We start from the raw sequence: 16062 nt of genomic DNA on the forward strand, positions 1-16062 counted from the left end.
TGGGTCTGTCGTTTACAATTGCTGCTGGTCCTCGCCAACGAAGTCATTCAGAGGTCTGAGTCCCACGGGACTCATGACCACATTCTACTGTCTCGGATTCGAGATTCCCAACCTGGTGGGCCAGGTTCCCGTATTTCTATCCACCAGGAACAGGGTGACTCAGTTATACCCCCAGGCACTGTGTTCCATTTTTGTCGTTTGCAACAGTACTTCTATTGTTGCATGGGTATCCGTTGCTGCGGGACGTGTTCACCGAACCGTTGCGTAGAAACGACTCTGGTATGATCGCGTATCTCGCGTTAGTTGCATAGGAAAGGCTGTACACTCTACAAATACTATATCTCAATTTCTACAAGAAAGTGCGGTGTCACATGCCAGAAACAAATGAGGTATCTGCTCCCAATGGTACCGTGGTTAGAGCACCACACCGGTTGTGTGCGGTAATCTTGTCGCTGGGCTTAATGAAATTCTGCGCCATGAAAACTCACGGGTGGGGGAGGGGGATATAGCTCTACTAAACTTAATACTAGATGGAGGTGAGCGGTTAGGTTCAGGCCCCCGCCGCTTTATCCCCGGGGAAATATCTCACGGTAATCATTGGATGGGACGATTTTATTAACCGGAGGGTTACAAATAGAGACATGAAGTCTGAGTTCTGCACGAGTTTACCTTATTCATTGCACCCAGGTCCCGAACAAAATGGCGTCCCGGTAAATATCTAGACTCGTTTTCATGGACTGCTAGGTTCGCATTTCGGCCGGGACATATATTATCCTGACTGAAGGTTTTCCTCGATCTTCCTCAGTCCTTTCGGGCAAATTCTAGCAAGACGCCTTGAGTATCACGTGCCCAGCCCTTTCCCAGTCCTCTGTCATCCCAATATGTGCCGCTATATGCACAACCGACTGACAGTGTCATAAAACACGCAACGGAAGGAATTATCCAAAATATAAATTTATCAATAAAACTTTGTAAAATTCCACAATATATTCTTGTTCTTCATCTTACTTTTAATTAGGCTGGTCGCCTATAAAATTAAATAAAATGCCATTCCGATTTTTTTTTTTTTTTTGCGATTTGTTACACGTGGAAAAACGGAACTGATGAAGGCAGACTAAAGATTTTCGTAAATTTTCACTGCATATGAGCTACAAAATGTTATGTAGACATTTAGACAACAAAGAGGGACAAGCAATGTTGCCTTTCTAGCCCGCAATGCATGACCCTGTTGTATGCAATATTTGCAGTTGCTTTGGGGGGTTATTCTGTAACTCTGGCCAAACTGTACTCATCACGTGACACCTCTCCTGACACAGAGCCACACTGCAAACAACAAATTACAATAGAGCCGCCAGATGGTACACAAAAACTTGCCTTTAAGCGCATGTGTCCAAGTTGTGGTCCCACTCGCCCGAACTCAGAGCGCCCTGTTTGCAAGGAGACAATCCCATCCGAACTGATCTGCTATTGTTGCAACACAAAGTGTATACAACAATCGGCAAATATACAGACACCAAGATCAACAGAATTACCTCTCACTCATGATTATAAGCCAAATAGAAGGCAATACAATAGTGCGACATGTGTAAGCTACGAAGAGTGCAGATTTCCTGTACGTAACGCCGTGTAGTCTGGTAGAACTGCAAAGTGAAGTTTTGGAGAAGCCAACTGTCTCGATCTCAAAGGTAGAAGAGCCCTCTGATTATCATCCTGCTAATTTCTTACTCGATTATTTGTCGACTCTCAAAATGGAAGCGATATATTTCTCCGAAACGTCGTGGACTTCTACTGAGCTGAACTTCGCCATATCGCAGAAAAGAGTGCATTTTCAAAGCAAATTTATGCAAGTAAGTTCGACATACGGTAAATTTGTCCCTGCACTTAATTAATTAAGCACCATGTCATTGGGGTGTGTAGGGCAGTGGAGTTATAGGTCCACCATTCTTGAGCTCGCACTAGAGGGAACTGAGTGGTCAGATTCACTCCACGGCCGCTTTACCCCCGGGGAAATACCCTGCTGTACACAAAGGATATGAGGCTGGGTGGGCCTCAAAACCGGTTTGGACGTTGTGGAGAAGAGAAAAATCTTGCCCTGCCCTCGGTCGAACGCAGGTCGTCCAGCCCGCCGCTATACCGACTGAGATATTCCGGCTTTTAGTTCGGGATAAATGATAATTTCAATGAAAATTAATGTATTTTTCTTACCGCTCTACAAGAATAAGAATTTGCCTTAGTCAATGTGTGTATAGTTTCTCATAGTTATCATCATTATCATCATGGCGTTGCTCCTTGCGACAATAAATGATGTCGAAAGAATTGCTGAACAATTAATTCCAAGATGGACGCCTCGGGGAATTTCTATCAACAGGGAAAATATATTCGACCAGAAAATGCTGATTACAAACTTATATTTAAGCCTCTTGAGAATATTTTTACGTACTGCCCACAAAGTTTTGGGTCTCTGTATGGGGGCCACATTGAAAAATACTTTAAATTCTGATTTGAAATATGTCCTATGTAAATTTTGAGTTTTCCTCGCAAAAGAAAACTGGAGGTGGTGGGGGGTGCCTGGCTAGACTGGCCAGCCCACATTCATGTTCAGTAACATGGCTGTCCACTGAGCCACGCAATTACATGTGACCGCCTGATTAATTTTTTCATTAAGCTCCAGTTCCTCTTGCAATAAGTTTTATGCCCCCCCCTCTTTAAAATGTGATATCTCTCACTACATCCCCTCTGCCACATTTTCACGCTTCAAAGCCTAACCGTGAGAGAAGGAAAGACGTATTGCTAGTCCACATTCAACTATGATCTGCAGTAACGACAGCTCGGAACGCTGATGAATTTTGCAACTTGCAACTTTTGCAGTCTCTAGCCATGAGGCGCCTCACGGCGTGTTCCAGGAGTTTACCTCTGGAAGTTCTACGGTCGAGCTGGGTTCACGGCTTAGGTGCGAGATGTGACTCAACTGTTACCTCTATCACAATTCATTATTCTTTCTCCATAAGACTCAATATTTAGAGCATATCGGTAGCTATATGTACCAACTGCGTTAACATTTTCCCCGCACAATGTATTTATGTGTATCTTATGGCCCTGTGTTCGACTCAGTCTCTAACAGAAATGAGTATTGAGGGTAAAGGGCGGCCTGTAGGTGAAGCTGACAAACTCACCCCTCTCTGTGAGTTCATTTTCTAGAAAATGGGAGCCTCGACGTTTCACAATCCTATGGTCCTCCACGGCTTGTTACAGGGATAGCTTTAACTTTAGAATTTCCAGATGTTACATACATTTCATATCAAACAAACGCGGGGACGGTTCCCAAGTTCCCAGTTGCTACTGAGTGCCTCTCATGCAACCCTTCCGTTGAAAATTCATGAAAATTAAGCTGTAAGAACCACAAATATTATTTTTCCAAATTATACAGTCGATATTAATTCATAAAATCAAACTATCACGGCCCTTACTAGAACAAATGCTTTTAACCATCTAACGTCTCATTTTCACACTCCGCCTGTCAGAAGGACGAACGGGCCAAGCCTGGGAACCTTCTAAAGCGCGTCCACATTACTCGTACTCGTGCTCGTGTTCGTGCTCGCCAGGCTTGTGCTCGTAGGGAGACTCGTCTGGCTTTTATTTATGCTCGTAAATCTTCGTCCACACTACTTCAGTTGCTCGCCAGGCTTCGGGGGGTGAGGATCCTTATATTTACACGTAGTGTGTATAGGCTGTAGTCGTATTTTAATTTATTGGCTATAGTTTTCAAATTTAAAATTTAAAATTTGCTTGTCTCGTAACTTATCATATCGTCCACATTACTCGCGAGCATAGCGAGTCACACGAGCACGATTAATGTTGACGCGCCTTAAGGGTGCGATGTTCGTTCTGCCCCCCCCCCCCGTCCCCCATTTCATGACTTTCCCTCTCTGACTACCGCTCTGATATTGTTGCCGCTTTTCCTGTAATCGCAACACACATATTAAACCCAATGATACGAAGGGGAAGATGTTAAAAGGGAATATAATTCGTAAGGTTTATCATTTGGGCCTACTTTATGATGGAAAATCGCAAAAAAAAAAAAAGAAGGAATGTCCATGCACAGGCGTATAATATTCACTTTCCTTTCCCCCTACCCCCAGAAAACGCAACTAAACATCACAAATCCCTTTGGACTCTATGGGAGTTTTCTATAAAATCTGATTAAAATAAAAACACACGCACACAAAATTGGCTAGTAATCTTCTAGTACAGGATAACATGAGTTTACTGTGTAAGCCCTCTCGTTTCCAAACACCGCCATAATATCGCATTATTTCACAACGATACTTTAGCCTCGCGCAACAAAATCAGCTGAATATAACATCCAGTCACGTGATGTCTGAGCGAGAGAATCAGTCACGGCTGGAAGACGCGAGCCAAGAGCGCCGAGAGAGAGCATATCCATTGAGAGAGGGCGAGAGAATCAGTCATGGCTGGAAGACGCGAGTCAAGAGCCCCGAGAGAGAGCATATCCATTGAGAGAGGGCTAGAGAATCAGTCATGGCTGGACGACGGGAGTCAAGAGCGCCGAGAGAGAGCATATCCATTGAGAAAGGGCGAGAGAATCAGTCATCGCTGGAAGACGCGAGTCAAGAGCGCCGAGAGAGAGCATAGCCATTGAATCTTTCAAATTTTCAGGATATCATGAAGCCATTCAACCGCGGCTGAGAAGTCGACTGTGTATATAATGTAAAAACGGGCGGCGGGGGGACTCGAAGCTCTAGAAGGGAGGGGGGCCCTAAGATGCGCTCGCTTCAGTACTTAAGCAACAACTTCACCGGGGAGTGGGGGAAGCTTGGGAAATGTAGAAGACAGAGGAGTACTTTGCGATATTACATCTAGAGTGTGTGTATATATAACAACAAACACCAGAAGGGCATTCGCGAGGCACACAGGTACAACCTCGGACGTAACTCGAATTGGAGGGGGCATACACTTGAAGCCCGCCTCTACAATACACCAGATTACGGGGTCCTTCATTGCGTCTGCTTGATTCTGAACAATAGACTGAAAGCTGGGGGGCCAGAGAGGTGGAGGGTGCGGTGGGGGATCTCGACAAGAACTGTTGACTGGGTGTTTGCGGGCTCCTCTTGTGTTACCCAGAGCGGAGCTCTACGCGATCCGTACTTCTACAGAAGCAGTGGCAGCGAGTGTCGGAATCCGCATTCTCGCCTGTCTCATGTCATGAAATCGAACTTAACCACAAAATAGAAACAAACTAAACAGTTTCACATGATCAGACATGTTTACATTGGCGGCATATTGTGAAATTATCTATCTACAGCCCTTCTGGACCTTGGCAGCAGTCGGTAGGGCTCCTTGCACTGGGGACCAGCCCGTCGCAAGGTCGCTACCTAAACACACAACAAACACAAACACAGGGTAAATGCAGACAGACATCCATGTCTTGAGTGGGATTCAAATCCACGACCCCAGTGTTTGAGCGGGCGAAGACGGTTCATACCTCAGACAGCACGGCCGCTGTGATCCGCCGAAATGATATATACTTGTTCTAAAGTATCTTTGAGGCACAAATGGCACAAATCCTTACGTCATTAATATAAACTTCCTAGATTTTAAGCATACGACAGAAACCATAATTCCATCAACTGGGACGTGATTGAACACACAAGGACTTTTCTTCCGTAAAGTTGGCTACTCAGAGTATGCCGTAGCCACAACTCGAGGGGTCTCGCCGCAAAAGTACAGGTTCAACCCCCCGGCGACTTCACCTGGTATTCTCGGTGGATGTTATAGCACCGGTACATGCTGTTCTCCGAATCTCTTCCGTTTCCCCCCTTTTATTAATCATTCCACCATTGTTCCAACATCTGTCATCCCCCCCCCCATATTGTGCGACTACCCTGAGCAAGCAGCACATTATCACAACCTCATTCTTATGTCATGGGCTTCGTTTGCGACCAGGTAATTGGTTGCTTATAGAAGGACGAAAAGGAACTAGTTATACTAATTATTTAGAGGGTTGGGTTCGATTCCAGATGAGATCACCACAGTTTTCAATTGACCTAATCCTTCCAGCCACACTCTGGCCCTGGGGTCGACTAAGCTCTAATAGAAATGAGTACCAGAAATCTTCCTGAGGGTAAAGAGCGACCGACGCGTAAGGCTGAAAACATCACCGCCATCTGTGAGCCGATTATCTAGGAAATGTGTGAACCTCGACGTTTCGCAACCCTATGGGCCTCCACGTTACAGATTTACCTTTTTTTATATACAGACTCAGGATGTCTGAGAACAGGGTTCTCAGGAATGAGGCGACAGATGGATGGAGACAACAGTATAATGAGGAACTTTAAAATTTCATTTCTTCAATAAATATTACTAGAATGACCAGCAAGGATCAGATGTGTGAGACATGTAGCATGCATGGGAAAGAAAAAAATACGTACAACATATTAGTAGATAAAAATGGAGGGAAGTGATCACTTAGAAGCACTTCGTGTAGAAGCAATTACAATATTAAAATGGATTTTGAAAAATTTTTATGGGAGGTTGTGTCCCAGCGGAGGGCTCTTATGGTGACAGTAATGAATTTTCTGGTGCCGTAATTTGTTGGGTATATCTTGACTAGTTGAGCAACTATTAGCTTCTGAAGAAGGATCCCACTCCATGGAGCTAATTTGATAATCACGTAGCCCTAGGAGAAAAGGGAGCCCCTGCACAGAAACACTGTGGAGCTCTGGGCAGGCCCCTTACAAAGCAATACGCTTAATTAGCTGCCTGTGTGATATTGCCGTGAGATCTGTGAAAAGTAAGGCTACCGATTGCATGAATCCTGCTTCTAGAATCAGCCGTAATGGGCCCTCGAGTGCTGCCAGGGGCATCAAAAGGCCCACCTCAGGGCAATGAATCAACATTCACCCATATTACATTTATCTACAAAGGGCTGATCTTCGTGATAGCGTCAGTGAGCTCACAACAACAATAAAGGGGCTTAGTCCTTAATCCGTAGCTTCGAAAATCTATTGTTTTGTCTCGTGCAAAACGGCAGGGCTCTCCACACGTCACATGAAGTCTGTAATGAGATTCACGTTCTAATTAACATAATGGAATATTAAGAAAAAAAAGATTAATATCTATATGAGGAGTATCAGGATTTGTATCGATGAATTGAAATGTTCATTTGTCGATATCCATTATAGTATATTGGTTAATCTCGCGGTCTAAATTACTTCGCATTAAAATTTATTACGAATCTGCCCTACAACTACAAAACGCGATATAACATAACATGCTAGTATATAAATTTGTATTGTTGTATACATATTTACCAGTGGGACACGCGGTAGGGCATTTAGTTGAGGCACTATGCTACAAGTCGGAAGGTCGCGGGTTCCAGTCCCGATGAGGTGGATTTTTTAAATTGGCCTAATCATTCCAGCGGTACTATGACCCTGGGGTCGTCTCAGCCTCTAACAGAAATGAGTACCAGGAATCTTCCTGGGGGCTAGAAGGCGGTAGACGAGTAAGGCTGACAATTTCACCGCCATCTGTTAGCCGATTGTCTAGAAAATGTGGGAGCCTCGACGTCTCACAAGCCTATGGTTCTTCACGGCCTGTTACAGGGGCAGCTTCACATATTTAGCAAAGCAAAGAACAATGAGTTACATCGAAGAGATTAGAGATTGTTTACAACAACGGTAGAGAAGAGAAAGTGGGTAAATGAGTTTATCAGTTTGGAAACAGACTGCATTGCCCGTACAGAAAAATCTGCGCCACAATTTTAGATAATTTTAATTGATCCGGTTGGTTAAATTTGATATCTCCAGATTTTTGGAATCACACAAGTCATTTCTATGAACTTGGGAAAATGATATTTGTGAGGCAGTTGTACTGCCACAGTAAAAAGGGACTGCATAAATTGCAGTTCACTGCCTGTAACTACTCGAACACACAAACAAGTTATCTTAAAACAAATACTATTGAAAATACATCACACAATAATCTAGTATAAACAGGTCCTGTTACCATGGTTACAGTGAAACATATGACGGTTGCGTACCCATCGTCTCCATAGAGATTTGCTTATGGAGGGGGCAAGGGGGAGGGGTAATTCACTTGGGCTCGAACCCAGCAAACATACATCGTGAGTATTTTCGGCCTTCTCTCCAAGGGGAATGGTTTTTGGGTTAGCATTCACAACGACGCTCTTGTCCGTAGAGCAGGCCACAGACGTGCGGCGGTTCGAATATTATGCATTTTCCTTCCTATTCAACCGTGAATGTAAAAATATAGAATTGCCCTCAATTAAACACTACGCCATAAAGACGTATGGGGGAATAATTTTCTTGACCTCAGCACTAATTATATGCGAGTGGCCAGCATAACGCCCCGGTCGCTTTATCCCCTAGGTAAGAGTCCCCTGCACCCATTGAATAGGAGGCTGGATGGGCCTCAGAAAAGGTGTGGACGACGCGGTAAAGAGAAAAAATTTGAACATACAAGGAATCGAACTCCAACCCTTCTGTCGTACAGCCCGTAGTTAGTCTCGATACCGGCTGAGCTATCCTGGGGTCCTCAATTCATTCGTTTGGAGGCCAAAGAACCTGACTTTACGCTGTATCCAAAGTGATACAAGTCAAGAAACTCATTAGGCACATCGTCAGGAAGATGGCGCAGGCGCAAAAAGTCAACAGCATCCCTCGCACTTCTTTATCGTTACCCTTCCCCTATGTACAGGTAACTGTTGTTGCTAGTTACTGATAGGACTGCAAGTCGGTAATGCCTCAGTTGGCAACGCAGTCTCGATTTTTGCCGACATAAATTTTACCTTTCTGATAGCTTTCACGGTATATTCCAAAAGTTTGTGATAATGGTCTCTCTTTAATTATACATTTATTATGTAGGATATAGTTCTTTGAATTTAAATTATATAATATTTCGGAAGCTGGATGTGCTTCCGTCGTCAGGTATATACAATTAAGCAGGTTGATAGAGACTAGTTCTCTCCAACAGGCACAAAAGAATAGGTTTATTTCTTACTTTGTACCTGACGACGGAAACAGATCCAGCTGCCGAAATGTGTAATTAACATATACCTCAGACAAGAGAAGCTGTCCAGCATAACAACATTATACAGACTTCCTCTATATTAAGCGAAATCTTTATGTAGTATGCAAGAGTGGACCAAGGGGGATGGGCGTGGTGATCTGTGGAACGTGTGGCCACAACTGGGAATGGTTCTCTCGAAATTTCTGCACCTTCGTTCTATGTGAAAACATTCATATTAATGCAAAAAAAAAGTAAAGGCATCCCTGTAACAGGCCGTGGTGGCCCCTAAAGTAGTGACACGTCGAGGTTCCCACATTTTTTAGAAAATTGGCTCACAGATGGAGGTGGGGTTGTCAGTCTTAATCGCCTGGCGCCCTTTACCCACCAAGAAAATTCCTGGTACTCATTTCTGTTAAAGACGGAGTCGATCCTAGGGCTACAGCGCGGCTGGTAGTATTAGGTCAATTGAAAAATACAATGACCTCAACGGGATTGGAAACCGCGACCTTCCGACTTATAGCATAGTGCCTCAACCAACTACGCTATCAGGTGCCCGCATGTATATATATATATATATATATGCTTGTAATACGTAGTTTCATATTGTATTTTTCCAGATAATGACATCTTCTGGCTAGAACAGTGTACATAAAGTTTTCAGAGGAATATAATGCCTCCATTTTCATCAACAATTTTTTTATGTACCAGAATAGGAGAAGTCATATCTCAAAAGATTTAAATATGGATGTCCTTAGACTTATGAACATCAAATTTCATGTTTCGCTGTAGTTAGCCAATAAAAGTCGATTCTAAGTCTGAGCAGGTTATTAAAATGTGAAAGCACAGTAGTACCTATAAGAATCTTCCGCTTTGCAATTAAGAAACCCTGCATTCTGGCAACAGTATGTATTTGTGTGTTCCATATGGTCCTCACAATAAACAGCTACTGTTTCCCTAAACAGCTTTAACCGGTTGGGCTTTGTAGAGGGAGACATAATATGTTTCCTGTGCGGTACGGGCTGGATTTGTATATATTATGTGGAAGTGTATCTGTGTGATCCGTATGGTTCTCACAATAAACAGCGACTGTTTCCTCAAACAGCACTAACAGGTTGGGCTTTGTTATGGAGACGTAATGTGTTTCCTGTGAGGTACGTACTGAATTCTTATATATTGTTTGGAAGTGTATTTGTGTGTTCCGTATGATTCTCACAATAAACAGCGACTGTTTCCCTGAAAAGCGTCAACCGGTTGATCTTTGTAGCAGAGACGCTGTGTGTTTCCTGTGAGGTGCGGACTGAATGTTTAAGTGTTAGACAAGCTAGGAGTTTCAGAGTATAATTCTAGTTCTAATGAGCATAATACGAAGGAATGCTAACCTGAGCTGTTGGAAATCTTCCTCAGGCGAGTCAAGAATTTCTCTGGTCCTGTACAACAGAATGAGGCTCGTATTACGCCGTGATGAAGCCTTAGAAGTACCTCCGAAAGGGGGGGCAACTTGAGGAAGGGGTGACCATTAGATGACACTGCAGGAAGCAGTCAGATCAAACTGTTATTCTCATTTCCATGAGCACTGAACAGTCGAGTTTCTGTATGGCTAAAGTTGAGTTAGACAAATAGGATGCAACATTACAGAAGAGACCAAATTCAGTGTTCCAACACGTGAAGGATATCGCAAGAATTTGAAGATCCATGTAACTTAATATCACTTAATTAGGTTCATTGTGTCTAGAAATAATATATCAAACACAGCGCTTACAGGTGTTTGACACAGCAAATGTAAAATCCGATGAAAAAGGGAACAAAAACAGTCTTATGAGATCAAATTTCTGTGTGTCTGTGTGTGTTTACCCCATCGTTGCTAGGAAAAGCTCGTAGGCACAATTCTGCAGCTTCGAATACAAAAGAAACAATAGAATAGTTCAGAGGGAATCGTCCGTGTCTTATCAAAAAACATTTTACCACTAGTTATTCTCAGAAATTGTTGATAGACAAGGTTCAGCAATATAAACTCCCCTTGCTTTCTTACATATTCCTTGCAGTCCTACCTATTACCATCTCTCACAAATAACACGCACAAATAAGAAATCTGTGTCGTCTCATTTAGTGTTTGAGACGTCGAGGCTCTCACATTTTCCCTAGACAATCGGCTCAAAGATGGCGGTGATGTCAATCATACGAGACGGCCGACTTCTACCCACCTGAAAAACTTCTGATACTTATTTCTGTTAGAGACTGCGTTGAACCAAGGGCCATACTGCGGCCGCAAGGGTTAGGTAAATTGAAAAATCCAATTCATCGGGACTCCAACCCTCGAACTTCCGACTTTTAGCATAGTGCCTCAACCAACCACTCTGCCGCATGCCCCCCCGTTAGCTTTACATATGCACATCAAAATGTTATCAATACCCAGAGACCAGATACGATATAATGAAATAAGAGACCGATAGCTTGTTCGTGACCTACTGCATAACATAAGTCTATATTACATATTAACGCTCATCAATTCGTTATTGTGGTTACCTAAAATTACCTAATGACAATCACAAAACTCGCGCTTGCAAAACTTGTTACATGTATAAAGAAATATGGCCTGAGCTTTCAATAAATGCATTCGTTTGATATATAAATCTATGGAATCCTCTTTCATTTAATCTTTTCGACTGGATGGCTGTAAAATTCAGTCATACCTCTGTCAGCCCTTTGAAGTCAGAAGCTCATCTAGATATTTAAAAAGTCATTTCCTACTTCACAGAATTGAAACTGAGTCTCCGCTACAAAGCCCAACCGGTTAATGCTGTTTGGGGAAACAGTCGCTGTTTATTGTAAGAACCATACGGAACACACAGATACACTTCCAAATAACATATAAGAATTAAGTCCGTACCTCACAGGAAATACATACGTCTCCGCTGCAAAGCCCAACCGGTTAATGCTGTTTGGGGAAACAGTCGCTGTTTATTGTGAGAACCATATGGAACACACAGATACACTTCCAAATAATATATAAGAATTCAGTCCATACCGCACAAGAAACACATTACGTCTCTGTTAAAAAGCCCAACCAGTTAATGCTGTTTGGGGAAAGAGTAGCAGTTTATTGTGAGAACCATACGGAACACTCAGATACACCGTTTGGGCAGAATTCAGAGTTTTAATCTTTCTGGAGTGACTTCTATCCAACTGCCGGCGTTGCCAGGGCGTGGTGTTAATATACAGTGACACAAATATAAGTAAATATACTAATCCATAACAATATAAGACCTTGCCTTCTTACAGATTTTTAAATTTGGCGTTTATTTTTGTCTCAAAAACTAAAATAGAGACAGACATATAGAGTCGGAGAGGTGTTTTCTTTAAAGTCTATCTACCACAGAGGGCTGCAATGCGATAAGGTAAATGTTCGTCTGCAAACATTATGTGGTGGGTTTTCGAATATTCCCCCACCATCATGCCAAGTTTGGTCGAAATACTTGCAAAGTGTGGAAATGTATAAAGAACACACAAACGAAGAGACAAACAGATACATATCTTCAAAGATATTTGATATATATATGTATATTTGATTTATATGTCAAGGGATTTCTTTCCCAGGAATTAGGCAATCTGTAACAAATTCGATATTAAAAGAACGTTGGTCCTAATAGTTTACATTTTTACAGTATTGTAGCTCTGGTAGCATCTGTGCAGGGCTTATGGGTTGCGTGTGCTAGACAAGCTCAATAGCAAACAAAACCAGCCTCTGAAGGAGACTGAAGTGGTGGACCGTATAAGAAATGAAGGAATTTTAAGATATTTCCGTCGGTATAGCCACGGGAAACAGGACCGTGCGGCCGGGATTCAACTCCTGGCAGGGACAAGAGATATTTGTTTATTCCACAGTGTCCAGACCTGCTCTGTGGCCCACCCATTGCAGGTACCTGTGGCTTTTCCCAGGGAGTATAGCGGCCAAAGCGCGAAACTGACTACTCATTTCCATCTAGTGCCGAGCTCAAGAATAGTGGAGCTATACCTCCACTCCGCAATGCGTCATCATGACATGGTTCCAAATTAATTAAGCATAAGGACACAAATTTGCCTTTATATCCAAATTTAACAGTATTTTGAAATGTATAACCAACTACAAATGTTATTTTTTTTAGACATTATCCATCGTCCTGTTTCTGTCTAAAACACCGTCCCTAACTCTGTCGACTGGGCCCAAAGGAGTAGGTTTCACCTGAAGATGGAGACAGAATCGAGTCTCGGAAACGTTATGTTTTGAGATATGAACAGGACGGCATTTTGGATAAATCGGGCGGATGGATACTGTCCAGAAACATAATATTTGCACTCACGTACTATGTCACAAACTTTTAGATCATTTAAAACCAACTATTTTCAAAATGTAAGATTTGAGGCTTTCACGGTGGTGACTATGAAGAGAGCAGTCTTCTGGGNTTCGAACCAAGTTTCGGGCAGCGAGGAGGAGCCATATTCGGAACCAGATACTCCCAGGACTTACCGTTAGACCAGTTAAAAAAAAAATTTATATATACATGGCGTAACAATTCTAGTGCTTTCGCTCTACTAGTCTCCCGATTTTCAGCCCGTGAATGACAACGTTCCCTTGCACGTGTCTTAGAGGGATGATTTCAGGGAAAGTACAAGTAAACTCCGTGGTTCTAGTCCGCAAGCGAACTATACCGACCGAGCGACCGCAGCTTGTCGGCGAAGTTAGTGCCAACAGGAAGAGGCAAATGTCTACATGCAAATACAGGGTTACTACAGAAGAACTCAACACCTTGAAAACGTAATCATAAGCATACGAGACACAGAATCACCAAAAAGTTGCTATACTCATTGACTTGTATTCGATAGGTTATCGGCTCGAACCTTGGTCGGGGAACCGACAATACTGACTGATGTTTTTTGTGGGTTTCCTCCGTCATTTCAGTTGTTGGATAAATTTGAAACTAACAGGGAGCATACATGGACAGTATTTACCCAGACATATTGTCACGTGTATGCAAGTGACTATAGATGGCGTTTGAATTGGTAATCGGATTTATTGTACACTTATACTCGTACAATTCGTTACTTCAATTCATAAATCGTTATAGGGCACACTACTATCTCTCTCAGTCTGCTGTTTGCTCACCAGTCGTTGCCTGGTGACGGATCCCAACAATATCCTCTGCTTCCGTGTTCACGTTTTTACCGGCTGGCGACTCTCTCACAACTAACTCACTGCTCCAACTGTCGACTCCACTAACTGTAATGCTTATACCTTGTATGCACGTATCACACAGAAACACATTTTCTCAGTAGCTCTTTCCAAATGTTAATGTACGAAAATGCATGTTTTCGAAGCCGTTACTCAGTAACGCCTGTTGTATAGCTGCTCCTTTCGCAGTCGTTGCCTAGAAACAGGTCTACATGCCACAATATCTTACACTATTCACACTATTCATTAAGATGTTTAACAAATTAATCACTACGCCATTAAGACGTATAGGGGAGTGGATATGTACATCCACATTTTCTTGACTTGTTGGAGTTGAGTGGTCAGGTTCACGCCCTTGCCGCTTTAACCCCGGGAAGAGAGCCCACGATACCCAATGAATAGGAAGTTGGGTGGGCCCCAGAACAAGTCCGGACGACGTTCTTACGCTATTCATGCAGGTGCTAATTCAAGAAATCGTTGAGTTATTCTACATTGCTGCCTTACCACAGCACGTCAAGAGCCCATCTGATTTCCCCCCCCCTTGTTTGCAGATTACAACTCCACCCTATTTTACTGAAGTGGTCAATATAGACGTCTGCTACATGCGCGCTTTGAATACAAAACAAACCTTCCCAAATCTCCATCAGCCAATTCACATTTATGATAAATATTCTCATACTCACATAGTAGACACGATACACTGAATCGAAAGAATGTTTATGCGTTCGTGAGCTGTCACATAACTTAATATCGTATTATAGCATCCTGTTACACATTACTCCTTGTTAGTTATTAACGGTCTTGCATGCAACTTGCTTTTTGAAACTTTAAAATATCCTGTACATCCTGAGTTCAAAATTTTAGATATGCCCCAGTCTATGAGCCCATGTGTCTGTGACATGTAGTAGTATCAAGTTTCATGTAAGATGACTAATAACTAATGAGCAATAAGCAAACAAAAAAAAACTCCCTGGTTTTAGTACGCAAGCAAACTATATCGACCGAGAGACAGCCGCTTGTCGACGAAGTTAGTACCAGCTTTAGAAAATAGAGGGTGTCGTGTGGTCAGCGCAACGAGCCCCCACGGCCGTTAATTTCGGTTTTCTGGACCGGAGCCGCTATTTCCTTGAAATTTCCTCCTCAATTATCATCACGAGGCTGAGTGGACCCCGTTCCAGACGCACTACTTCTCAGAAAAAATCTGGTAGAGCTGGGAATCGAACCGGGACCTCTGGATCTGTAGCCAAGAAAGCTGACCATTAGCCCACAGAGGCGGTGAGCAATAAACACATAATTTCAGTTTATGCAGTGCCTTAGGGACTCGACAATTCTTTTGCTATGGTACCACGAATGGGCGAAATTTCGGAGCTCCCATTAAGAGTTGCAGAATTTTCGGTATAGTCTACGCATGATATTTAAATAAATGCAGACCCATATATTGAGACAGAATGGAGTTTCGTTTAATTATTTTTATCGTAAAGAAATACAGGTAATACGATTTTGCAAATTTCGAATATGCAAGTTCGGCAATTTAATTCAAAATTTCCAGTTTAATTACCTCAAAAACTATGAGACGTAGGAGCCGAGTGCACAGAACACAAAATGTGCATGACTTATCGCCTTAACACATTTTATCTGTAAATATCTTTTTCTCCGACAAACATTTGACGTGTTACACTTGAGCTGTTCGTAGAAAAGCGCATAGGTCCTCTTATGAACTGTCCGGTATTTATGCCGGTTTTAACCAAAAACTTTAACACATAAACAATTTTTTTTTATTTCAGTTTAACGCACGTGAATTTTCA

At 42.6% G+C, this 16062-nt stretch overlaps 1 protein-coding gene across 4 annotated transcripts in view; it reads right to left on the reverse strand.

The window, feature by feature from the left end:
- LOC111863504 (homeobox protein OTX2-like) overlaps positions 1-16062 on the reverse strand; it is a 96761-nt gene that overhangs the window by 61368 nt on the left and 19331 nt on the right. Inside the window, exon 1 of one of the 4 annotated variants that reach the window (XM_033751093.1) lies at positions 10431-10460. The exons of the other annotated variants lie outside the window; for them this stretch is intronic. The gene's annotated coding sequence lies outside the window, so the exon portion shown is untranslated. Of the gene's footprint in view, positions 1-10430; positions 10461-16062 lie in introns of those variants that run through there. 4 annotated transcript variants of the gene reach the window in all.

Source organism: Cryptotermes secundus, unplaced genomic scaffold (genome assembly GCF_002891405.2).
Source record: "Cryptotermes secundus unplaced genomic scaffold, Csec_1.0 scaffold63, whole genome shotgun sequence".
Classification (NCBI taxonomy): Eukaryota; Metazoa; Arthropoda; class Insecta; order Blattodea; family Kalotermitidae; genus Cryptotermes; species Cryptotermes secundus.